Consider the following 23,966-nt stretch of genomic DNA (forward strand, 5'->3'; position numbering starts at 1 on the left):
ACAGTATAGTGCAAACATAATTTTTATATGCACTGGGAAACCAAAAAAATGTGTGTGACTCTTTTTATTGCGATATTTGCTTTATTGCGGTGTTCTGGAACGGAACCCACAGTATCTCTGAGGTATGCCTGTTTTATAGGGTGAAAATGTAAAGGTATAGAGATTTTCTGGGGCATCCTAGTCCTGTGGACTTTAAGATCATGGTCCAGTGCAGTATAGTGTTTTTATAACTCCAGGCATTGGTGGCTTTAAGGGAAAAGCCAGTTAGAATTTCTAGTTATTAGAATGCAAGATACTAGCACTTACTGAACTTTGGAAATTTTTCTGGTTAACTGTGATACTATGTTTACTGGTTAAAAATGTTCTCCTCCACCCCACCCAGGCATAGCTATGTAAAAGCATTGAGTTTGAGGTCACCTTTTACAGGACAGAGAGGGTCACACAGTGTCTGAACTGGAAAGGACCTCAGAAGAATCTTTTCCAGCTCCCTCTCTTTACAGGTGGGGAAACTGAGGCATGCTCAGGGCACACAGATAGTCACAGAGCAGGGACTGGTACCTGAATCATATAGTTTCCAGCCCCCAGATCTTGGGTGTGTTTTCTAGATATCATCTAAGGAAGTTTATTAAATAGACTGTATATTTCTATCATTTTGTTAACATCTTTTGGCATTTGTCTAACTGTAGAAATAAGCTGTATTGGCATCAAAGTATTAATAGTTGTGCATTTCTTGCTCTTTTATGTAGAAGTTGCTAGGCTGATTTTTTTTTTGATTAATTTATTTTTGGCTGCATTGAGTGTTCGTTGCTGTGCTCGGGCTTCTCATTGCGGTGGCTTCTCTTGTTGTGGATCTCGGGCTCTAGGCATGCGGACTTCAGTAGTTGTGGCATGCGGGCTCAGTAGCTGTGGCTCGTGGGCTCTAGAGCACAGGCTCAGTAGTTGTGGTGCACAGGCTTAGTTGTTCCGCGGCATGTGGGATCTTCCTGGACCAGGGCTCAAACCCATGTCCCATGCACTGGCAGGTGGATTCTTAACCACTGCACCACCAGGGAAGCCCTGCTAGGCTGATTGTTTTTTTTTCGTTTTTATGTAAGAAGATGATATATACCTTCCATTGAGTTTCTGTATTCTGTACTACTGTTTCTCAAACTTTAGCACATCAGAATCGCCTTTTAAAACACAAGCTGCTATGCCCCACCCGCAGAGTTTCTGAGTCAGTGGGTCTGAATCAGACTCAGGTGAGGCCTCAGAATTTGCATTTCTTTTTTTTTTAGCACTTTTTTTAAAACTTTTTGGCCAGGCCACATGGCCTGCGGGATTTTAGCTCCCCGACCAGGGATCAAACCTGTGGCCCCTGCAGTGGAAGCCCGGAGTCTTAACCACTGGACTGCCAGGGAAGTCCCATAATTTGCATTTCTAACAAGCTCCTCAGTGATGCTGCTGGTCCAGAGACCGGGGACCATCCTTTGAGGATCGCTGCCCCAGGCTTCGTGATAGTTCCAGATGGTGTGCTCTGTGCTTTACAGCCAGCTGGGCCCTCCTTGCTGCCCAACCAGCCCTCTGTCCTCCCTGTTGCTCCCATGCCAGCCAGCCTAGCTTCTCCACTCTCTCTGGGTCTCCTACCTGTTGCCCTCCCCTCTCCAGATGACCCCACCACCTGTGGCCCTGGGATGCTCAGGGCCGTCTGGAGGGAGCTTCCTCACCTTTCCTCCTCCCTCCTTCATTTTCTCTTTCTTCCTTTCTTCCAGTTTGAGAAATGAGTGTCTCTGGCTCTGGCTTACCTCTCCACTTCCAGTTGAAAACTGTCCTCCCATCACCAAAAAAAAAAAAAAGCCTTCTCCCAGCCTGGCCTTACCATTAGGTCACTGCCCCATCACTCCCTTCCTTTCACTGCCAAGCCTGCTGGCGGAATAGTTTACAGTCGCAGAAAAAGATTGGCTCTCACCTCTCTTGACATAGACATGCTATTCAATTCCAGAAGTTCAGGTTTTCTATACCTATGCTGAAAGAAAGACAGTTTTTTTAAGGGTTTTTTTTGTTTGTTTTTTTTTGGCTGCATTGGGTCTTTGCTACCGGGCGCGGGCTTTCTCTAGTTGCGGCAAGCGGGGGCTACTCTTCATTGCAGTGGGCGAGCTTCTCATGTGGTGGCTTCTCTTGTTGTGGAGCACGGGCTCTAGGCATGCAGGCTTCAGTAGTTGTGGCATGTGTGCTCAGTAGTTGTGGCACGCAGGCTCAGTAGTTGTGGCGCACGGGCTCTAGGGCATGTGGGCTTCAGTAGTTGTGGCTCAAGGGCTTAGTTGCTCTGCAGCATGTGGGATCTTCCCGGACCAGGGCTCGAACCCATGTCCCCTGCATTGGCAGGTGGATTCTTAACCACTGCGCCACCAGGGAAGTCCCAGAGAGACATATTTTTTTTATTTGTGGTAAAATACACATAACATAAAACTTACCATTTTAACCATTTTTAAGTGTATATACAGTTCCGTGGCATTAAGCACAGTCACACTTGTGTGCTACCATCACCACCATGCATCCACAGAACTCTCTTCATCTTACAAAACTGAAACTCTACCCACTGAATACTAACTCCCCATTCCCTCCCCAACCCCCCACCCCATCCCTGGCAGCCACCCTCTACTTTCTGTCTCTATAATTTTGTCTACTCTAGGTACGTCATATAACTGGAATCATGCAGTACTTGCCGTTTTGTGATTGGCTTATTTCACTTAGCATAATGTCCTCCAGGTTCATCCATGTTGTCACATGTGTCAGAATTTTCTTCCTTTTTAAGGCTGAGTAATGCTCCATTGAACGTACATACAACATTTTGTTATTCAGTCATCTGTCAATGGATGCCTAGGTTGCTTCCACCTTTTGGCTATTGCAAGTAGTGCTTCTATGAACATGGGTGTACCGAAGGACACAATTCTGATTAAAGGGGGCTTGCAACCTCAGGTGAGATGTTTAGGCATTTATTTATCTAGCAGTCTCAGCTTTATCTATCGCCTGCATCCCCCAGCCCATTGTCCCCAGGCTTCCCCACCTGCCCCTTGAGCAACACTGCCCTTGCTGTGATGGCCAGGAACCGCTCACTTGTCAAGGTCAGTGGCATTTCATCACTCAGACCATTTGCTCTTTGTGCCGATGCCCCCCTGCTGGGGCTTCTGTGATGCAGCTCCCCTCCTGCCTCCCCACCCACCCTGGCTCATCCTCTGCTCTCTGGCTCCTTTTCCCTCTGTTCTGTCGTCCTGCAGGCCTTCCTGGGTGAGCACACCTTATCCCATCATCAGGGGCTCACAGGTCTGCTCCAGCCTGGTCATGTCTGTGTGTGTATCACATCCGAACATCTCCCCCTGAGTGTCCCCAGGTCCCTCTTCTGCATGTGCATGTCCAAAGCAGAGCTCTGCACCTTCCTCCTTAAAAATGTTCTCTCTGTAAGTGACGTGTCTTCCAGCATAGAAACCCCAGGGTCTCCCTTCACTCCTACAGCTGCACTGGACAAAGCCCTCCCATCACACCTCAGCCCCTCCTCCAACCTGCCCCTCCTTCCCCCCACTAAAACTGGGTGGGTTCACACACTTCTCCCATTTGCCTCTCTCCCCAGTGGGTCCCTAACATTTATACCTGCTTCATGTTGTTGCCAGAAAGTGTTCCCTGCAGAAGCACTAAGATCACCTCTTCTCTGCGGGTCCCATGTCGCCTGGCTCCCTCCGGCGTTGCTTTCCCCCGTCTCTCCCCCTAACCCTGCTGGTGATATGCTCTAAGCCAGGGCTTCCCACGCGTTAGTGCTAACATGCAGATTCTGATTCGAGGGGCCTGGGGGGTGGGCCCTGCCTTCTGCATCCCTACCAGGCCCCCCAGGTGGTGTTGAGACTGTGGCCAGAGACCACATGTTGAGTAGCTGGACTCCAGAATAGATCTGTGTGTGACAAAGTGTGTATCACAAATAAAGTGTTTTTGGTCTATAAATAATGCAGGAATTTAAAATTTTTGTGTTGTAATTTTAACGTTTTCTGTTTTATACAAAGTTAATCTTAAATTTTTTCTATCATAAGGCAGATTCCCTTGTTGCAGTGACTATTTGCTACTAAAAGACATTTTCAAAGACTAAGAAAGGCTTTAGTTTCTTAAGAGTTACCATATAGGTCCAGGTGAATGAATATATGGGGGGTTGAGAATGTTTCCCCATTAAAGGGGTACATGTTCGGGGTCGGGCCCCCCCTTGTGAGCATCCCCAGGGCAGAGACCTTCTCTTCCTCAGCTCCATCCCCAGGGCCCTGCTGGGCCTCCTCAGGATGTGGGCTGAAGGGTAAGGAGGCAAGTCGCAGCCTCCTCTTGGAGATGATGGTGGAAACTGGTGATTTGATGTGGGAAGACTGGGCTTGGAAGGGAGCCCCGTCAAAGGAGGGGAGGAAAAGGGTTCTTGGCAGCTGGCCTTGTTGAGGCCTGTTTCGTGACTTTTAATAGGGTTTTGCTGTGGAGGAGCCGCTTGGGAGAAAACTGCTGGTGGAGGTGTCCCCTGGTGCTGGGCTTCCTCCTGGAGAGGGCAGGGGAAGGGAGGGGAGGGGAGAGGAGGGGAGGGGAGGAGAAGGGAGGGGAGAGGAGGGGGAGGGGAGGAGAAGGGACGGGAGAGGAGGGGAAGGGGGAGGGGCGGGGAAGGGGGAGGGGCGGGGAGGGGAAGGGAGGGGAGGGGGAGGGGAGCGGAGGGGAGGGGAGGGCAGGCAATGGAGCCGAGCAAACTTGGGGGGCTCTGACTGCATTGGCTGGTTCAGGAGGGTCGGAGAAGCATGTCTCAAGTGGTGAAGGATCAGGTTCGTGAGTGAGGGGAGGGGGTGGATGTCAGGGAAGGCGGTAGCCGTTGGGGGCCAGCCTGCTCCAAAAGCTTCACTGCTCCTGCTGTCCCATTAGTCTCAGCAATTTAGTCCATCGTTGAAGGGCTTCATGATCTGGCCCCTGCTTGCCTCTCCCACTGTTCTGTGACTTTCCCCCTCGTTTCTAGGTCTGGCCAAAGGACTGTTCGCCGTTAAAATAGGTGTACCACCTCCTCCTGCGCCCTGTGGTGTGCACTGTTATCTCTTGGTGCAGGTTGTAAGCTGGGGCTGTCTCCGGACCCCCTCTCACTAACTCCGTGACCCCAGCGAGCCTCCTGGCGTTTTGATGTCCTCGTTTCCACAGTGGGGCTGACAGGCGTCCCCGCCTCACGAGGCTGGGTGAAGATTCCAGGATGACAAGGGCTTCTCCCAGTGGCACATGGTGATTACTCAGGAAGTACTGGTGGTCCGTCACTGCCTGCCATCTGTCCCTCTCAGTGAGCTTGTCAGAAGGACCGTAGCGTGGCACTTGTCCCCAGGTGGAGCCCCGGTCTCAGATGGAGAGGGCTGTGACCCATGCATGCTGCCCTGGGCAGGGTGGGGCCAGAGTGATGCCGTTGTGGGGTGGACCCCCTGGGGGTGGTGTGTCAGCTCACTGCGTGGATGTTGAAGACACCAAGAGTTGGCAGCTGGCAACAGTGAAAGGAGGAAAGCTGAAGGCCTGGGGGAGTTGAAATGGGTCGGCGAGCAGGACCTCTCAGACTTTAATGTGCAGGCGAACAGGATACCGTAGGCCTGGGGCCGGGCGTGAGATTGCGCATTCCTAACGGGCACCTGGGTTGATAACAGTGCTGCCAGTCTGGACACCACCGTGAGTGGCATTGGTCAGGAATATGACACATGGTGGCGAGGCTCGTGGAGAAGAGCATATGGAGGAAGTGAAGTAAGCTGCGTGGCCGTCTCCCCAGCCCCGTGGAGCACGTGCACCCAGGCGTCTGGGGTGTGGAGGGTTAGATGGGAATCAGACTGTGGGTGATGGACAAGGGGCAGCAGGAGCCCCTGCAGGTTTGGGGATAAACGTTGGGTGATTTGATTTTGCCGTTTGATACTCCATCCTTCAAGGTGTAGTTTTGCCATTAGAATCCCCTTAAAAGCTGTTTGCATGGGCTCGAGGATGAGCTGTGGTCACACCCTAGACAAAGCCCCAGCAGCCAGTGGCACACACCTGACTTAACAGAAGCACTCCCCACACTGGAAGGTGATGATTTGATTATTCCTGCATCTCTCTCTGAGACAGCCTCTTCCTCACCTCTGAACCCCAGCACCTGCCGTGGAGCCTGGCCACAGCTGGGGCTCATTAAATGTCTGTGGCGTCATAGGGAGTGAGCTCAGAGTGTTCACGCAGGAAGAACACATAAAGCCCTGTGGCTGAAAGAGCCGGGGAACCAAGCACCGAGTCAGGTGCCTGGGAGAGTGGTGGTGTGGATGGGAGAAAGTGGTGTAAGCCGTCAGCAGGACCTCAACTAAACATGCCAGGACAGTCTTCGGAAGATAGAACAGGGACTCGGAAAGGATGAGTGCTGGGGAGCTGGATTGGGGCATCCGTTGTGAGATGGGCTGTGGGTTTTCTGGAGTGGTGGAGGCTTCAACAGGAGGATGGGAATTTCAGCCAAGAAACCACTGGTTTGATCCAGGAACCCAGAGCAAACCTGATTTTCCGCTTCCTTCAGGAGAGGGCAGGTGTCCAGATTTATGCAAATGGAGGATTAAGAAATCTCTCCCTGTGCATCGGCGTGCCATAAGCAGCGCTTCCCAAGGCTGGGTGGAGCCAGCAGGTTGAGGCCCATCGTGTGGCAGGGGCTGGAGACACAGCTGTTGGCATGTGGAACCTCAGCCATGGAAGGAAGGGCCCCCTGAGGCGGGGGTCTAACTCCCTGAACCTCAGACCCCTGTGAGTTGGGGTCAACCTTATTTTGCTGAGAAGGAAATGGAGTCTCAGAGAGGTTCAGCAACTTGCCCACAGTCACACAGCTGGGAGGCAGAGGAGTCAGGCTACAACGTGGGTCCGTGGGCCAGGGGAGTGTCAGGTGGGGCAGCCCAGCCTGGGAGCGGGGTTTCTGGGGGAGGAGTGACAGGTATGGCAGCGGGGCCAGGGCTGGGGTAGGGTGGGGAGGGCTGCGGGTATGAGGCGCTGGGGGCAAGCGGGAGGAAGAGGAAGAAGCAGGGTCAGGTGAAGGCAGAAAGGGGCGAGGAGGTGACCAGGTGTCACGGGAGGGAGGTTTAAGCAGTTACACACCCTCTGCTCGAATGAGGTATCAGGTGACAGCATTTTAAGTTCTATCAGTTTGATTTTTGAACTCTTTCTTGCTCATGGAAAACTTAGGCACTACAGAAAATTTGAAAGAATAGACAGACTAACAGTTTTCACGGTTTTGTGAGTTCCTTCATACTTTATACAATGACTTATTATAGTTGTGGTCACACTGTAGGTACACTTTTGTAACCAGCCTTTTTTACTTAATATTCTAATGTTTTCCATGTCATTATGAAGTCTTCATGGATATCCGTGGCTGTTTTATGATTTACTTAACTGGCCGTCTAAGCTTGGAAATTGGCTTTTTTGGTGTAATTTTCAATGTTATGTCTCTGGGAGGAAGATCTTTGCAAATAAAACTTTCATGTATGGATGTATCCTGACAGTAGGTTCCTAGAAATGGAATTACTGGTCAAACCACCTCCCAGCATTGTTGGAATGATATGCTGTTAGGAGTGCTGACACGAGCCTTCTAGGAGTGCAGGTGTCAGCACTAGCTGTTCACTCAGTGCATGTGTGTGTATCTCACAAGCATTTATTAAGTGCCTGTGAGGAGAGACTCCATTTTCTGTGGCCAGGCCAGCACCGTAGCGGCTGCCGGCATCTTGGGCTTGGCTGGGACGTGTGGGAAGTTTGATGGCACGTGAGGTCCCAGCTCTGCATGCCCAGGAGCCCGGGACAGGCAGCGCTCTGTGGCCGCGGGGTTCAGGCAGTGCTCACGCGCGGGTCTGGAGCTGCCTGCCTTCCCCACTGTCACGCTTAGGGACATGGAAGTACTGAGTGTGATGCTCCCATTTTGTCCTTTTATCCGTGTCATTTGCAGATACTCAGGCTTGCTAGGCACTGCTCCGGGTGCTAGGGGCACAGCAGTTAACAACAAAGTCCCTGCCTTTAAGGAACTTCCATTCTAGTGGGAGGTAGGGACATGGGAATTGGGAGGAAACAGTCAGTGAACATACTTGATATGTCTAGCGGTGATAAACGCTAAGGAGAAGGGTACAGTGAGAGGTCTGGACGACCTCACTGATAAGACACCTGGCTCGCTCGAAGACACTTAGAGCGAGCCAGGTGGAGGATGTCTGAGAGAAGGGAATTCCAAGCAGAGGGAACAGCAACTGCGAACACCTGAGGTGGGAACGAGCTTGTAACAACTGGGTACAGGGCAGGGGCAATGTGGCTGGAGCAGAGAGTGAGCAGGTGATGTGCTACGGGAGGCAGACAGTAGGGGGCCCTCGTGTAGCAGAATGAGATCCAGGACCCGGAGTTCATTTTTCCATTGGCAGGTTTTGGAGCCAGAGGACCATCTGGAACAGTTGAGGCTAACCTGGTGCCTTTCTTGGATTTCCAGTGGGTGATCACGCAGGCCTGTGTTTGGTGGGAAAGCTCTGGGAGTGGAAGCCCAGGCTTTGGGAAGTCACTGGCTCCGTCAGCCCTTTGGTTTCCTCCTCTGTGCGATGAAGGACTTGAACTAGGAAACTGGTAAGGGCGTATTGAGCTTTCCAGGGCTGAGACCCTCTGTCCTGTTCTCAATTAAGTGCTGGTTAGATCTTGGATTGTTTTAGTTGAACTAATAAGAGTATGTAAGTGCAATTGTTGATACATATTTACTTCTTAGTATGGTTGGCCGATCAGGTTTACTTTGTTACAGATAAGTCTTTCAGCCAGCTGTGGGTGGTCTTATAGTAGTGATGAGAAGCAGGTGGGGGATGGAGGGTACTCCCCCCCCCACCAAGTGGTTTATCCACTCAACTGTCCATTTATCCCACAGTTAATTATTGAGCACCTGCTGGGTACCAGGCACCGGGTCGTGGTCTTTAAAAGACCCAGACCCTGCCTTCATGAAGTTCACAGTCTAGTGCAGCAGTGCTAGCTCTGCTGGAGGTTCATGGTGGGGAGGGACCCTGGTCAGAAAGATCAGGGTGCCTCCTACCTCTTGCCATAAACAAAAATTAAGTCAAAATGGATCAGTGCCCTAAATATAAGAGCTAAAGCCATGGAACTCTTGAGAAAAAACAGGGATAAATCTTCATGACCTTGGAGTTAGCAGTGGATTCTTGGATATAACACCAAAGCACAAGCAACAAAAGAAAAATAGATAAATTGGACTTCGTCAAAATTAAAAACTTTTGTATCTCTAAAGACATCAAAAAAGTGAAAAGACAGCTTACAGAATGGGAGAAAATATTTGCAAATCCTATCTGATAAAGGTTTAACATTAAGAATATATAATGAACTCCTATAACTAATCCAAATTAAGATAAACAACCCAATTTCCAAATGGGCAGAAGCCTTGAATAGACATTTCTCTGAAGATCTACAAATGGCCAATAAGCACATGAAAAGTTGCTTAACATCAGTAGTCCTTAGGAAAATGCAGATTAAAACCACAGTGAGATATCACTTGACATCTATTAGGATGGCTGTTATCAAAAGTATAGGTAAGGATGTGGAGAAATTGGAACCCTCTTATATGGCTAGTAGGAATGTAAAATGGTGCAGCCTCTGTAGAAAGCAGTTTGGTGGCCCTTCAAAAGGCCAAACATAGAATTCCTGTATGACCCGGCAATTCCACTCCTAGGTATATACCCAAAAGTAGATGTTTGGACAGAAATGTCATTGCAGCACTATTTACAACAGCCAAATGGTGGAACCAGCTCAAGTGTCCACAGATGAATGGATAAACAAAATGTGGTCTCTCCATACAATGGAATATTATTCAGCCTTGAACAGGAATGCAGTTCTTATACATGCTACAGCATGGATGAACCTTAAACATTATGCTAAGCCCACTTATGAAATACCTAGAATAGGCAAATTCATAGAAAGTAGATTAGAGGTTGCCAGAGGTTGGGGGAGGGAGTAGGGAATTATTGCTTCATGGGTGCAGAGTTCCTGTTTGGAGTAATGGAAGAGTTCGGGGAATAGATCGTGGTGTTGGTTGCACAACATCGTGAATGTAATTAATGCCACTGAATTGTACACTTAAAAATGGTTGAAGCGGCAAATTTTATGTTCTATTTAAACCACAGTTTAAAAAAAAGACCAGAGCAGGTAGTGCTGTGTCTGGGGGGAGTACAACTTTGTCAGGAGCCACTGGGTCTGGGTTCCGCTCTGTGCCGGGTCACCTCAGGCATGGTCCTTGCTGTCTTTAGCCTGAATCCCTCTTCTGATGTGGGAGCTGGACGAGATGACACGTGTAGTCTCTGGTGGGTCATGGGTGGTCAGGAGATGCCTTCCCATCCCCTTTCATTCCATCCTTCCCAGTGTAAAAGGATTGTTCTACCTCGTAGAAAAGACAACAGTAACTCTGTTGGTTTTGCCCAAATTATCATTAATTATCTGCTCATCTGTTCTGCCTTTTTTTGTCAGGTGGTGGTCTAGCCACTTCCTGTCACCCTGTGGCCATGCATCTTTGGTGGCTGGGGTTTTTTTCCTCCCTAAAGCAGGGCTCATCTGGGCCCAACTTCCTGACATTCGTGCCTGCCCTTGATCACTTGCTCCTTCTTCCCTACTCTCGTTTACTGTGGGTCCTTTTTGGAAGTCTGAGCCCTCCTAATTAGAAGTCATCTGAGCACCTAGCCATGGTTATGGTTCCACTTGGTGGAATACTATAAAACTGTAACAAAAAATGCCAGTGAAGTGTTTGAAATACCTGGACAAATGTTTCATTGCGCAATGATGGGAAAGAGTAGGCTGTATGATTATATAGACATGACGAGTACAGCGTAAAAAGCAAACTAAAACCCTCCCGAAACAAGACAGCGCTGTTGGTGTTATGTGACATGAGTGTGTCGTAGCAGCTGGTCTGCTGAGCCGCCCGCTTCTCCTTCCCTCCAGGGTTAGCTGCCTTCCGGTGCTCAGAGCCAACTTGTTTTTTTCACAGCCATGGAGGTAGGTAGGTAGGTTGGTTCTGCGCTGCCCAAGCACCTCCCTTCGCCGTATGAAAGAACTTCAAGGTTTGGATGTTGTGAGGTGGTCCTGGATCCTCCTGGAGACCCACTCTCCTGCCACACTCAGGATCTAGCTGCCCCCCCACCCCCATTTATCACTTCCCCCCACCTCGTGGCTGCCCCCATGAGATCTGTTGCTTGGAGCCAACATGTGTGCCCCAAAAGTGAGCGGGCAAGGATCTGGTTGAGCTCAAGTTCATTGAGAAACCCAGTCTCCTGGGGGCTGCAGTGCGCCTGGGCCTGCATCAGGAGTCCTCCAAGTTCTGAGATCCTTGGAGGCAGGTGCCGTGGAAGGGGGCTGGCCGGCCACTCTCGGGATCTCCCTGGAAGGAGAGCTGTTAGTCACGGGGTAGGAGAGGCCCAGGCCAAACCCAGGGCCTGGCCTCAGGAAATGAGGTGGCCCACCCTGCTCTCCCGCGGTTAATAATTAACTCAGGGTGGCTGCCTGTCGAGCTGGAAGGGCCTTTAGACGTTCCGTGCACTCACTCCAGCCTACGCCTTTTGTAGAAGTGAGAGGAAGTCACTTACTATGTTTCCACAATTCTGAAAGATTCGTGTTCCATGTTTTAACTTCTCTGAAATCACGATCTTCACAATCAAAGGGTACTTTGGATGTACTGTTCCTTTAAAATAACTCTTCTGAAACACCTGTTGTCATTTTAGAACAGAGGGAAGATGGTAATAAATACCCGGTCATTACTCAGGTTTCTGATGTTGCAGAGTTAAAGGCAAAAAGGGTTTTTCTGGACCATTTCCTCCCTAAGAGGAAATTTACCAAAATGCGAGCTGTGGGGAGGGTTGATGAAGATTATCTCAAAGGGTAAGAACATACCTGGAGTCAGTAAATTGCAGAAACAATAGTGATTAAGTGGAGCCTTTTCCCTCCAGTGAATCACCTGTAGTTCACCTTCCTCCGGTCATGCAGGACGGGGAGCTCAGTGGGGAGGTGTGTGATGCCCTGAACTGAGCTTGGGACCCTCACCCCGTTTGGCGGCTGACTGTGTGACTTGGGCAGGGTTCTCTGAGTCTCATCTACCTTCTGTGAAATGCGGACAGCTGTAGGAACCTTGGTTGCACCCCAGGATAGGAAGCCTGGGAATGGGAACGGCCCAGGGACTAAGACGGAGGGGGGTGGGAGGGGCCGTCATGCAGGGGCAGTCCTCAGAGTAGCTGGTATTACGTGTCTGCCGTGGGCCAGGGCCTCGACGGGGTTAGATACGAGATTGCCACTCCTCAGAATTACTTACAGATGATGAAACAGACTTTGAAAGTTAATTTGTCCAGGGTCCTATCAGCTTGGGAGTGGCGGAGCAGAGACTGGAACCCAAATCTGGTTTATTCCTTCAGACCTCCAGTCGGCCCTGGCCTGCTGAGACCCCTGGCCACCCAGGGCCCCCAGGCAGTGGTGTCCCTGGTCAAGTGGCTTGAGGACTTCTTGAGATTAAAGAATGGATTGTACGTCTGTATTCCCAGCTCCCAGCATGTGGAAGGTCTCAGTACAAATAAATAAAGGCAGCAATAAGATATATTATTTTCATTTCATTATTCCTAAATACTATTCTGATTAGCATTTTGGCACGCCTTTATAAGTCTTTTATTTCTTTTTTTTTTTAGAGTTAATGTGGTTTCTTTTAATCAATTTTCTGACCCCATTCCCACCCCCGCCCACCTCCAAGTCAAAGCCCTGGAAATCAGACTAGGCTACGTAAAAATACGTTTTTATCTTGGTCTCTGGACCTGCCGGCAACCAGTAGGGTCACTGTACCTAATATAACCTGAGATGGCCCCTCGGATTAAAACTTTACAGGCAGAGGATTTTAAAGCTGGAAGGCGACTTAGAGGGCTCTAAGCTGGGAAACGGAGCTAAAAAGAAATGGAGTAGTAACTTCCCAGGTCACTTCGCTGATTACAGACAAATAGGGCGGTGCTGGCGCGGGGCGGGGGTGGGGGGGGAGTATTTTTCTGTGCTTCCTTGAGATAAAATTATGGTGAGGGCTGCTGGTGGTGAGGATTGGGTTTCTCTGGCCAGGCTGCTGCTGGCTTCAGACTCCTTGGCAAGAGCAGAGCTGGCAGGAAGGTCCAGTTGTGAGATTCCAGCTTCTTGGCTGGGATGTGCTGCGATTAGCACATCTCAAACCTTTCAAAGTGACTTTGGCTGTTTTCTTTTCTGAAGGCTTCTGCTGCTTTTGGCTGTAAAGGGGTGGGGGCTGGAGCCTAAGATAGAAATATTATGGACTGACACCCAAATGGGTGTGTCTGTGCCCCAAAGGCAAATATTAGCACAGTATTTTTGTAAAGTTGATGCAACTGGATTCATGTCCCTGTAAGAGTAAATTTATTCTATCCTGTTTTCCAGTCTGTTTGGGGCCCAGTGGAACTATTCAAAGGGAGAATGAGAAGAGACGGGTTGCTTAATTTTAGGTAGAAACTGCTCAATATTTTTAGCTTTACATACTACTTTTTGTCTTCATATTGTTTTACCCTCTACTTCATAGTTTGATGGGCCATTTTAGTTTTTTTCCCAAGATGGAGGTATCCATTTAGAATTATTTCCCATGAGAAATCCATTTAAGAAATCCAGTTTTGGACAGTGCCACTTTGAGTGGGTTTTGGCACTGTCGAAACAGAAGTCATAATAGAATTTTGGTCCTGGAAGCTGGAAGCTCATCTCTCCTACCCCTTCCAGTGCCAGCCTGCCCTCTGCAACTTACTCACCAAGGGCCATATCCACCTCCTCTGCTTGATCACCTCTAGTGACGGGGAGCTCCCTCTCTCCCAAGGCAGTCCCTTTCGTATTTGTGCAGCCCTGAGTGTTCAAAAGGTCTTCCTTCTGGTTTTTTTGTTTTGTTTTGTTTTTTCCTTCCATCTTCCACCTATTGAACCCTTGGGGTCTGAAACAGTCAGTCTAATCTTGGTGGTAGTAATAAGTACCGTTGATTGGGCCCTGCTAGTGCCAGTTAGTATGCACATATGTTACCTTCAGTGCTTAAAACAACCTTGGAAAACAGAATTTCCACCTTTCTATAGATAAGGACACTGAGTCTCGGGGAGGGTGAGTGATCTCTGTTAAGTTCACACAGCTGGTAAGTGTAAGCTGGGGTTCCAGTCCACATTTCTGCTTGATTCCACTGAGGCTGACCTTCCCACAGCCTCACACCATATCCTAATTCCCCTTCTGTGTGACATCCTGGATATTTGAAGAACCTAGTCTCCTCCCTCAGATTTCTCTAGGATTTCAGTTATTCCTCAGACACTCTGACTAATAAATCTGTTTCTGTGGGGTTCCTAAAACGTGCGTGTATTTCCCCTCCTGGCCTTTGCACATGTAGTGTGCAGTTTCTGGACTGCCACTGCTTCTACCCGGCTAGTTTCCCTTTATCCTGCAGGCTTCCCCATGGAGCCTTTGTGTGCTGGTCCCGCCACCCACCCCAGCCTGCCTGGCTTGGGTCGGGAGCCTTCCTGCTGTTCCCCTGGCACCCTGGGCTTTCATCCCCCTTAGAACTCGAAACTCCAGGCATCTGTGCCTTCCCTCACCCTACTCCCTCGGCCTGGCCCAGAGCAGGTGCCCAGTAAGTAAATACTGAGTGAGTAAAAGGTACGGAACTCCTGCCAAAGTAATAACAAAAGCTGGAAGGAATCATAAACAAGATGGATGGGTCTGTGAAACTGTGGTCCTAGTCCCATGCAGGGATTTGGCTTGGAGGCTGTTGACAGCTTGTCTGGTGGTAGGTCCCACAAGTCTTCTCCCCCAGCGTGGTTTGATTCAGCCCCTCAACAGCTGGCAGATGTCCCCTCTCTTCTTCCAGCAAGAGGCGGGCTTGCTGGCCTCTGAAGTTTCTGGGTTCACTGATGTGGTACGTAACGGGGGAGTTGACCAGTCACTGTTCAGACACGCTCGGGGTGGGGAGACTGGGACACAGCCCTTCTCATTTCTCCCCAGTGAAGCGTCCACGTGCGTGGAGAGGCGGCTGCAGAAGGCTTGGGTCCTGTGAGATACGTGGTTTAACACTACACCATGGTAACCTTTCCCTAAACATTTTCTTTAAACTTCTAAAAATCTCATTTAAAAAATCTCATGAAAATGGTGTTAACATTTGGGAGACTGGTCCCGGGAGGGGCATCATGTTTGGAAGGGGTGTGAGGCAGCTGCTCCAGCCTGCTTGAGAGCAGCACTCTCACACTTGGGATTTGTGCATTTTTCCTTGGTGGTACTTCAAGAAAGAGGAAAGGAAAGAATGTGATGACGTCATTTAACGTCCTCACAGGTCGAACTATTCTCTGGTCGCCTAGGAGCAAACCCTGTGTTTGAGGTGCTAGGCGGCTTCTCATCACAGCCCTGGACACTCAGCTCGCGGGTCGTCGTCAGAGGTTGGTTTCTCTTTATAGCAACATCACCTCTGTCCCGAAATGCCTGCAGCTCCCACAGCATTCTTAGTCTTGCCCTTCAGGGAGCTTAAAACTACTTCTTGTTATCCTCCCGGTATCAAGTATAACTTTTCTTTGGTTAGTTTTGCAAGTGTCATGGTGTCGAGCCTATAAATAAACCCAACTCCATAATAAGAAAACTATTTGACATTTTGAAGTTGTACGAGAACAAGGGCGCTAATTACAGGTCTCATTGGAACACAACTGATCCTACAGATTACCCCACCCTGCTTCTCAGGGGCTACCGGTTGGAGGTCCACTCCCTGGGCAAGTTACCGGCTCTATGGAGTAAAGGATTTGATCCCAACATGGTACTTCTGGAGTATTAGGATTAATAATTGCAGGGGTGGGGGAGGGCTAAATTAGGAGGTTGGGATTAACATATATACACTGCTATATATAAAATAAACAACAAGGACCTACTGTATATATAGCACAGGTAACTCTACTCAATTTTTGTAATAACCTATATGAGAAAAGAACCTGAAAAAGAATGTGTGTGTGTGTGTGTGTGTATGTGTGTGTGTGTATATATATATGTATCACTGAATCACTGTGCTGTACACCTGAAACTAGCACAACATTGTAAATCAACTATACTTCAATTAAAAAATAAAACTGAACTAGAAAAAGAAGGATTAATAATTGCAGGATAATTTGGGTATTAAGCTGTGGGGTTAAGGAGACTTGTGTGAGCATTTTCTCCCATGCGGTGAATAATGTGAAGTCAGAGTTAAAAACTCATGAATGCATTCATGGAAGCATTTTTTCTAAATAAAAGGCATTAAATACTTTTATATATGCATACCCAAATTAAAAATAAGTCTTGTGCACCAGTACTTCCATTGTCAGCTGTGATTATTGTATTAATTAGCAGGCTTAAAGCTTTAAAGATGTTATTTAAAATTTCTTCGGTGTATAGGCCCAGGACAAATTAGTTTATTGGCTTTACCATTGAATTAGCAACATGAAAATGCCTCCCTTAATGAATAGATTTTTCTAATTTAGTAAGTATTCAGTAGTGATTATGTTTACATTCTAAACTAGTTTTTAAAATAAGTTAGTATATTTATCTTTGTATTATTATGCAGTGTTGTACTTTGGAAATTAAAGCCAAGTAAGCGAGGAAAAAAATGGCAGAAGGTAGTGTTGATAAATTTACAAAAATTATAGTCATGGTGAATATTAAATTCCATGTACCAGTTGTATGGTAATATGATTATCAACTGCACATAATGTAAAATTAATAAAGTGAAATCGTTTTTTTAAGATATGGGCATGTCACAGATGAACTAAAATCACCGGTTTTTAATTAGTTGGAGTGAGTTTTATTAACATTTGCAAAGCTAATCATACAAAATGCATGTATACCTTTTTCTCTTCTTCCTTAAGACAGTGGTAGTTGACTGTCACCCACTTATGAGAGTGTGCATAACAGAAGGCAGTCTGGTCTTTTTTTATAACTTGGATATTATGAATTGTTAAGAATTGCTGTCTGTGAGAGACGTGAACTAATTTGAACAAAGGGAGACGTCTGGTTAGAAAATATCACATGATAGAATCCTTTCTGAACTGAATTTATTTTCATGTTGCTTTCTTCCTCTGTTATGACCACAGCACTAATTCCAGCACCAGCATATAGACTGGAGTCTGTTATTTCAACATTGCCTTAAGGAAGTGCTTCCCCAGACTGAGTGATGGGGCAGCTAAGCTATAGACAACCCTCTTTGGCTCTGGGAAGCGACTTGTAATATAGACGGGAAAACTGACATGGGGTGCTGACCTAACCAAGCCCCTGACTCTAAGCACAGATGGTCAAAACTGAAAGGAAGTATCTGATTAAGAGTTTTCCACTGCCTTGGTGCTCAGACACCCTGCATCAGTGTCCCCTTGGGATGCTTATTACAGATGCAGTTTCTACCTGACAACTAAAGCAAGGCAAGGTCCTGGTTGGGATCTTGGATCAAGAGGAAAGAAATAAAGGGACATCATCAGAACAATTTTCAAAATTTTAGCATGGACTATAAGTGCTTTATTGATGTTAAATTTCCTCAATTTGATAATTGTACTGTGGTTATGAAATGTCCTTGTTCCTGGGAGATACCTGCTAAAATATTTAGAGGTAAAGGGGCATGATATCTACAACTTTCAAGTGTTCATTAGAAAGCTTTGGGGGTGTGGTGTGTGTATGTGCAGGGGAGAGAGAGAAAGCATATGTGACAAAATGTTAAGTTGAATCCAGGCCAGTGGGGATGTACAGGAGTTTCATTTTTCTTGCAGCTTTTCTCTAAGCTCAAAAAATTTTGCAAGTTTTAAAATGCAGTCTCCTGGGTTCTTACTAAACCAGAATCTCTGTGGGTGGTACCCAAGAATCTGTATTTTTTTTTTTTTTTTTTTGCGGTACGACGGCCTCTCACTGTTGTGGCCTCTCCCGTTGCGGAGCACAGGCTCCAGACGCGCAGGCTCAGCAGCCATGGCTCATGGGCCCAGCCGCTCCGCGGCATGTGGGATCTTCGCGGACCGGGGCACGAACTCAGGTTCCCTGCATCGGCAGGCGGATTCTCAACCACTGCGCCACCAGGGAAGCCCAAGAATCTGTATTTTAACAAGCTCCCCAGATGATTCTTAAGTACACTAAAGTTTAATTTAAGTCTCTGGTTAAAAAGAGTCTCCTTTTAATCACTGTTTCTGTTTCAGCAACTTAAATATTAAGTATACATTCTTGCAGTTTGATCTAATCTTGATCTAGTGCTTGATAAATGATAAATCCCCATCCAGGTGTTTGTAAGTTTTATCTTTAGGAGGGAATACACCCTAATTACTTACTTCAGCAGGGTGTAAGGAACACTTAGGCCCAGGTTAAGAACAGATTGGAACTTAGAAGCTGGCCTCTTGGGAGGTGCGGCCAAGCACCGGAAAGTGGTGGTTTTCCTGTCGGTATGCGGCGTGGTCGGGAGTGATGCGAGTGATTATTAAGGCCCCTGCTGGCCCCACCCCAGCCCAGACTCGGTTAGCCCCGTGATGCAGCCCAGCTGCTGTGTTTACAGCGAAAAGGAGGAGGAAGCAATATTGGTATTAGCAGCTAAACAAATAAAACATTTATCTTAAATACGTTACATACTGGTATTTGAGAAGCTCATAATCTGAGTCCGCCGCCTAGCATGGCTGCTGGTATATGAATGTTTATTACTTTTCCATCTAGAGATCCGTCTTCTGCTGATCAGACATCCGTTGGGGCTCATAAATAGCCAGAAAAGGGGAAGCACGCTCTCCTGAGTTCACTACGGAAAGGGAGGGAATTGGGAGACAGAGAAGGCCTTATATATTCTGGGAGACTTTTAAAATGAGCTGACACGCGGATGATAAACGAGAAAGCATAACTATCCGTGTTTCCCTTGAGGAAGAGGGAGGAAAGCAGGAAGTCATGCTAGGAGGTGAAGTGTGTTCCTCTGGTGGTCACTAGGTGGTAGCATTGGCCTAGGTCAGCTTGAGGATGGTTCAGGTTGATTCCCGTAGGGAGCCAGCTGTGGCTCATTTGTGTGGTCTGCTCACACATCAGGTGTTTTAAAATCAGGACTGCTTTCTTCTTTTTGTTGTCTTTTCTTTTTTTCCTAACTGAAACTTTTGCACTCTTGAGTTAGAGATCTAGCTCTTATTCTTAAAAACAAGGGTATGAAATAACGTTAACACTTCTTTTTGAAATGATCAAAATGGAGTTGGGTTGCTTTCTGACTTTCTTCTCTAGTGGAGAAGACTACTACTCTCCCTTCTTCCTGCCTGTGGTTCATTGGCTTGTGAAAAAAACAAAGGTCCCCAGGTCAGCCTGTAGACCCTCAGGATACAAAGCATCACTTCCTCCCTGTCTCGGGCTCCAGGGCAAGTGATAGAAGCCTTGTGAGCCAACCCTGACCAGGAGGGCACCCATGCCCCGGGCAATGGGCTCCTGCTTCAGGGTCCATTGAGTTGGTAAAGTAGCTGACAGGTGTAGCACATCTACAACAACTGCGGGAAACACTAGTACAGTATACCTGTAAGTATTTGAAATCAGGATTGCGCTACAAAATCCAGAATCTACGGTCAGCACCTGATGCCAGTGGAAGCTTAGCATTGTTTTTGTTTGTTTGTTAGTTTGGGCAAATTATGCTCAGAGACTGAGGCTGTCTTTATGGATAATTTATTTATCATGTGTTCACTGTGGGAATTATAATTTTTAATAGGTCACAAGCCAATAGCATACAGGATGTTGACTGAAAAAAAAATGCACAACCTAAAAGTTGAGCATTATGTTTTATTTGGCAGACTTTCTGAGGACTTCGAGCCCAGCAGGCAGCCTCTCAGATAGCCCTGAGGGACTGTTCTGAAGAGGTAAGGGAGGAGCAGGATATATAGGGAGTTTTTTCAGCAGTGACCAAGTATTCGGAACTTCAAACTGTTCATTAAAGAAAACCAGATATCTCAAATTAAGGAATTTAGCGCTTTTCTATGTATGGGAAGATGCAAGAGTCCGGGCTCATTGAAACCCTTCCTTTGATGTGCACCTTAGCTCTTTAGGGCCAGTATCCAGTTCTTTCCCATCCAGAGTTCCCTAACCATTGGGTGCACCCGTTGAGGGTGGCTGCAGTGGCTGAGGGCCTGGCAGTGGGCAGCCCCGTTTGCCTCCATCCTGAGTTCCCTCAGGGCTCGCCTTCAGGGGCAGCTGTAGTGGCTTGATGGCTGCAACATCCTTTGTTCACTGATAGGGCAAGCAACGTTTTTTCATTCATACGGATGATGTCTCTTAATAAGCCAAGAAAGAAAGAACATACTGCAAACCAACGGCACAGTGATTACACTGTTGTTCCAGGCAATGGGGAGATGAAAGAAAAATCCCAAGTTTAGTTGAGATGTCCCTTTCTAGGAGGTGGTTCTCGTAGAGTTCATCCTTCCAACCAAAAGCTGCTGGTTTAGGTCCCTCACCTCTGGGGCATGTAGCTTATGGGCGATTGCACCAGTGTTGCCAGGCAGGGTGGACTGGTCCGAAGGTTATTATTCCAGGAACCGTTACGTGGCTGGCACCACTGCCTATGAGGAGTAGCCTCGCCAAGGCAGGAACAGATGTCCCTTTTCTTCCTGAGACTGCTGCACTGTTTAACATCGCTGTTGACCAAAAGTAGCCTGGGCCTGGCAGGAGCAGGTGTCTCAAGACCTTTGGAGAGCTATTTAGATCAGCGAAGAGTAGCTTTGCCCAGGCCGAACACTCTTGAGTTGCTGGTCAACCTCTTCGTGTTTAGTCCACCATGTGATGGCCACCAAGCTGTTACTGCAGTGTCAGTGACATGATGGTCCTGTCCACTACAGGTCCGAGAGTTGGATAAGAAAGTCCTAATAGCCAACTTCAAAGCCAATTCATCAAAACAGGCTATTCCAAACAAGTTCAAACCACATTTTGTCTGAAACAAGCTTTCACAGCATGGATTTGAAATCATAAGTCAGTACACAGCAGATTGTTTAAAAATGCTTTCTATTGAGTGGTATGTGTCACATTGTGTAGGTATTTACACATGGTGATCCTGTGGCTCGTGGCATGTAGTGGGCTCCCACCATCCCATTGCACTGAGATATTGCCTAGGTCTGTAATGTTTTGCAAGTATAATCTTTGTTAAAAACTACAGTCACAGTAGAGCCTCTTGTTATTGTGCAAAACAGATTCTAAAGCTGTAACTGCCGTGTTTGTTTGTTTGTTTGTTTCTTAACGCAAAGAACCAGCTGGGCTTCCACGTTGTAAAGTGCATCAGCTGCAGATGAAATCATCTGTGGTTGGAGAGGCCAGTGTGTTCCTGGTTGGGTTGTAGCTTTGTTTAGAATTAAGAGGCTTATAAAGGAAGCCATAGAAACCTCAAGTTCCCTAATTGCCACGGTACAGGAAACAGGGCTTGTTAGTCATCATCCATTGTCCTGCCCGGATTGTTTAAGATAAAATTTCAAGACAATCGGAAAACACCACATGACTCAATTATGTGGTCATGCAGCGTCAGGCTCGCTCTCATTCAGGTTTGCTTTGGGAATAATTGTGGGGAGAACGTTTCTGCAACTTTCATGAAATAACCAAATTATGATGTGAAATAACCAAATTATGATGTTGTTGGGTCCCAAGCCCTTTATGTAACAAGCAGAGATCATGTGAGGAGGAAAAAGTAGGTCTCTTCTGGGTTGCTGGTCTACTTGAGTTTGTCAGCAGATGGCTACAGGATCTCACTGGGAACACCATTAACCCTGGTTAAGTTAGTAAGTTCCCACGGGTACACATGCTGGCACTGGACACAGAGCTGCTCAGGTGAGAGCAGTGTGAAAATCAGCCCTGCCTTGGCCGTGTCAGCCCACGTGACTTTCATTTGGAGGCTCCTGTTTGAAATCACCCTTGGTTTTTTTTCTGTCCAGGGTTGTGATGTGATTTGCTCTCAGTTTTAGCTGCTCTGAGCAACTGCCCAAGTCTTGCACGTATACCCTCTGAATGGCTCAGATTTTGCGGAACCTATACAGTTGTCCCTCAGTTATCTGAAGGGGCTTGGTTCCAGGCCCCGCCCCCCTGCCAACCTTGGACACGAAAACCTAAGGATGCTTAAGTCCCTTATATATAGTGGCATAGTATTTGCATATAACCTATGCACATACTTTAAATCATCTCTAGATTAATTATAATGCAGTGTAAATGCTAAGTAAATAGTTGTAAGTATGACATAAATGCTATGTAAGTAGTTGTAGGCTCATGGCAAATTCAAGTTTTGCTTTTTCCAACTTTCTGGGATTTTTTTTTCCTGAATAGTTTTGATCCGTGGTTGGTTGACTCCAAGGACATGGAACCCTTGGATGTGGAGGGTTGACTGTGTTCTAAGTCCCACCAGCTGAAACACCACCCTGAGGTTCCCTGAAAACCCGCTCCACTTCTCTAGCCACTGCAGGCCTGGCCCTTCCTTAGAGGGCTTCCCAAAAGGAATGTCATTCTACACCACACCCCAGAACGCTGAATCACCATCTGTGGGTGGGGCAGGGACAGGCATATTTTCTGAAAGCTCTCCAGGTAATTCTGATGTGCACCTCCCACTAAGAACCACACTTGAAATTGTCCTATTATATCTTTAAAAAAATTTTTATAACCCACCCGAAATTCTTTAGACAAGGACTAAAGAATAAATGTGACATTTCAAATTCAGTGTAGTTAAAGCATTATGGAACACATTTGTTGTCTTTTGATAACTTTTGGTCTTACTCAGAAAATGCATCCCTATTCTGATGACATTTTCCTTGGAAAGGGCAAGGTGGGGGTGGTGGCATGGGTGGAATTTTGTAAGTGACAACAAGTTCCCTTCCACTGCCAGTCCCAGGAATCTTTTTTATTAATATTTGAGGTTTACTCTCCCCATCTGCAGAAGCAGGGAGGTTTTCTTGGAGCTTCTGAAATAGGATTAGGGACCAAGGGTGCTCTTCTGTCCTGGGTGTACCTTCTACATAGCTTTCATCCCCTCTGTGTTTTCACTGCCTGCAGCTAAGCTGTGCTTCTGTGGTTCCCTGAGGCTCGTCTCTCCTCGGGCCTCTGGTCAGCTTTGTCCTCATACCTTCCTTGCTTCTGATTTCTGGATCTTGATCTCTGGCCCTGCCCTGACCTATTGGTGCTGCTTTTCTGGCTGTGTGTGACTGCCCTTCACAGTGTGGACCCTGGGTCAGCAGCTTCGGCATCACCCAGGGGGCCGAGAAATGCAGGTTCTCAGGCCCCACCCAGACCTGCTTGCGTTCAAGGTTGCACCTTAACAAGATCCCCAAGTGACCTGTGTGCACGTTACAGTGTGAGGGGCATTGGTCTATGGGACACCACCACTCTGTGTTCTAATTGAAGCCTCCACTCTCATCCCATCCTTTTGTCCTGCCTGTTCCCACCAACCCAAGTTTGTCTATCAGGTTGTACTATTTTTTTCCAGACTATCAGTCTTGGCTTCATATTTCATCTTATTCATTGACTCATTCAGATATTTATTGACTGCCTACCAGAGCTAGGTATTGGAGATGCAGTGAGCAAACCCAGACCCAGTTCCTGCCCTCGTGAAGCTCAGCTTCTAGCGGCAGAAGCAGATATTAAATACATCATCAGTTATAAATGTGAAATTATGATGAGCACTGTAGAGAGCCTATAACAAATGTATGAGTCGTTAGGGACGCCAGGGAAGGCTTCTCTGAGGAGGTGATCCTTGTGCCAAGCACTGAGGCCTGAGTAGGAGTTCTCAGGTGAAGAAAAGCAGAAAGAGCTTCCCAGGCAGAAGGAACAGCATGTGCAAAGGCCCGGCTCATCATAGAAAGTTGACAGAGAATTAATTTTTAAAAGAACATTAAATTGCTCTTAAGTCCTTCATCTTTATCTGCTCTTCCACCCAATCTTGTCAGATTGACACCTCCATTCCTAAGCTGAGGAGCTGGCCTGGACCCTTGTCCCTCCCG

The 23,966-nt window shown here is 47.4% G+C and overlaps 1 protein-coding gene and 1 long non-coding RNA gene across 8 annotated transcripts in view; one reads left to right on the plus strand and one right to left on the minus strand.

Moving 5' to 3' along the window:
• PTPN3 (protein tyrosine phosphatase non-receptor type 3) overlaps nucleotides 1–23,966 on the plus strand; it is a 107,175-nt gene that overhangs the window by 9,326 nt on the left and 73,883 nt on the right. The window contains exons 2-3 of one of the 7 annotated variants that reach the window (XM_060154656.1): nucleotides 15,016–15,093; nucleotides 15,294–15,443. The exons of the other annotated variants lie outside the window; for them this stretch is intronic. The gene's annotated coding sequence lies outside the window, so the exon portion shown is untranslated. The remainder of the gene's footprint in view (nucleotides 1–15,015; nucleotides 15,094–15,293; nucleotides 15,444–23,966) is intronic. 7 annotated transcript variants of the gene reach the window in all.
• On the minus strand, nucleotides 10,113–12,001 carry LOC132523452 (uncharacterized). The gene is made up of 3 exons (XR_009541524.1): nucleotides 11,908–12,001; nucleotides 11,604–11,723; nucleotides 10,113–10,408 (listed from the first exon to the last, which is right to left on the minus strand). It is a non-coding gene; the product is annotated as an uncharacterized LOC132523452 (long non-coding RNA).

The sequence above is a fragment of the Lagenorhynchus albirostris genome, chromosome 7 (assembly GCF_949774975.1).
Source record: "Lagenorhynchus albirostris chromosome 7, mLagAlb1.1, whole genome shotgun sequence".
NCBI lineage: Eukaryota > Metazoa > Chordata > Mammalia > Artiodactyla > Delphinidae > Lagenorhynchus > Lagenorhynchus albirostris.